Here is a 2691-nt window from a genome sequence, read left to right as displayed (position 1 = left end):
AGGAATGTGTCCATAAATATTAGGCAATTTATTAAGCCATCTACAATGTGTGATGATTCATTTTTCCCATAATGCGTAATTATCCCTAGTTAGTTATATGACTACAGGATGTGGTGTTGGCATGATTACATCAATAATTCACCCCCAAAATACAATGAGAGAATGAAATCCCCCTCTAAATAGATGAATTTGATAGTTTATAAATAGTGTGAGTACAATTTCCATTGGTCAATATGAGCTAAAGTGGACTTCTAATTTTCATGATTAGAAAAAAAAAAATGAAGCTATATCAGACTCAACAAGATAAGACACAAGATCTCTCAAGGATCTAATTAATTACAAGTGCCAAAATAGGCCAAAAATGACCAAATGTTGAAAGTACAATTTCCACTCAAAATTAGTCCAAACTAATATCAAATCTGGAAAGTAGACAAAAATTCATGCACTTTTTTAAAAAATAGCAGCTAAAAATGTGTCTGTAAGAGCTTGCATGAAGCCTCTAAAGTTGTTAAAATTAGGATTTGTGATTTTCAGAAAAAATTAGGAACAAAGATCACAAACAACCTACACCAATCTAGATATCACAAAATTGTACCCCAAAACAAAAAATATTGCTCGAAAAAAGGATTCAGACGAGTGAGATATCATTGTTTGAAAATCACCTCTATAATTATTTTTTCTGAATTGTCATTGTCGCACCTTCAAAATTCAAATAACTCTAGATTTCATCTCAAATATCTAATTTAGATGAAACAAGAGTCAATTTAGGGGCTTTTGGACCTTCTTAATGTGATGTCGACATCTAATTTGCACCAACAAGCTTTAATCTTGACCTGCAAAAAAAATATTCTCTCCAATGGCTATGTAATGAATGTTCCTTTAGCTTTGATATTATGTAAGAATTTGCCTAAGGAAAAGAATAAATTACCAAGATCGAGAAGCTCAATTGATAGCAAAAGAGAGACCAAATGATTTGATCAAATGAATGATTCAATATTCATCAAATGATAATGAATAATAAGATTGCAGATTAATACATCATACAAGTGCCTTGTATATAAAGGAAATCAAGATGACTAGGAGTCAACAAAGAGATAATCATAAAAACTAAGCACATGTCCACCAATTGTGGATTATCCTGCGTTGAGCATGAAAGTATGTGCTACAATGGAAGGATAAGAATACAAAGGTGTATCACACAAAGAGAGGTGTGAGACAACATGTGCTCAAATAAAATGCAAACTACTATGTTGTCTACATGACAACTCATATGAATATGCAAACTCCTAGGTTTCTACATGAAAGCTAATATGAATATGCATTGACCTAAGTAAACTTAAGTAAAGTGTAAATATTAAATACTTATTTACAACAATAGTTGTCAACTTGAGCTTAAAAAGTATATCTTAATTAGAATATTTTTACACATCTTCAAAAAGAGCCCTAAAATGTTAAGGAGAAAATCCACACACTACTAAATATTTAAAATATTATAGGATACTTATGTAAGACAATGACATCAATTTAATCCACAAAGTTGGTGTAATATGGATATAAGTAGGGTAAAATATATTGTCTTGAATATTAAAAAAACTGAAACCAATGTATGTGTGGCATTTGAATTCTTTTGAGCTTGGTTGAAAGTGGTGAAATCATTAAAAATAACATGTGTTGTGAAAGTTTTTATTTTCTCAAAGGCCTTAATTTGGGCTTTGTATTAAAACACCAAACTTGACCTCACCTTGTATATATACACCAACTCAATTATGAATGGACTTCTCAATCATTTCTTGCATTGTATACAAAATCATTTCCCTATAGCTCTACTCATATTATTTGCACAAGATACATGGAAAAGATAAATATCTATGGAGAATGAGACATTTTTGCAAAAGAATTAAAAATTTTCAATTTGTTCAAGTAGCCATGTCTTGTATGGATGACAATATAGTTTTTTTAAATATTTAAGCTGGACAATAAAAATAAAAATAATTCCCATTGTTTGTATGAACCAAGAAATACAAATGCCAAGAAATTTATTTTAAAAATATTATTACTTTCATATGTTGGATTTAATGTGAATTATACTTTAAACTTTAAGAATTGATGCCTTAAATTTTTTGAAACAAGAAGCAAATCCCAAAACATGCTAATATGGAAGTTATTCTATCACAAGAAGTAGTGGATGAAAGTTATCCATCTTCATAATGTGAAACCACATAATATTGTAATATACAGAAGAGCAAGGTATATATGAACCGTAAGTTTCAAGTCTATTGAAAATATTTCCTATATCCTTCCCATATAAGAGGGGAAAATAGAATTCAACATCATATACCTTTAATCTACACAAAAATTTGTATTTATATACAAATAAATCTACCATGAGTGGTGAAAATATGATGGCACTAGTAGTTGCACGAAAAGATTAGAAAAATATTTTTCAACATTGAAATGTATTATGAAAAATAAAACAATTTTTCATAACATCTATTAAATTATCAAATTTATGATTTCTTTTTTTAAAGATATATTTAATTATTTACAAAATTGTATATTTAGTGAATTTTCTTTTATAATCTAGTTCCTAACACTCACAAGGTAGGGACTTCAGCTCAACTAGAGCCCTTGTTCTATTTATCATTTCAATCAAGATAAGTTTAGTTTCTTAGAAGCTAGCCTTTTTGAATT

This window comes from Cupressus sempervirens, chromosome 1 (genome assembly GCF_028749045.1).
Source record: "Cupressus sempervirens isolate cs-2001-9-10 chromosome 1, ASM2874904v1, whole genome shotgun sequence".
NCBI classification, from domain to species: Eukaryota; Viridiplantae; Streptophyta; class Pinopsida; order Cupressales; family Cupressaceae; genus Cupressus; species Cupressus sempervirens.
Note: the sequence above shows the minus strand (reverse complement) of the source record.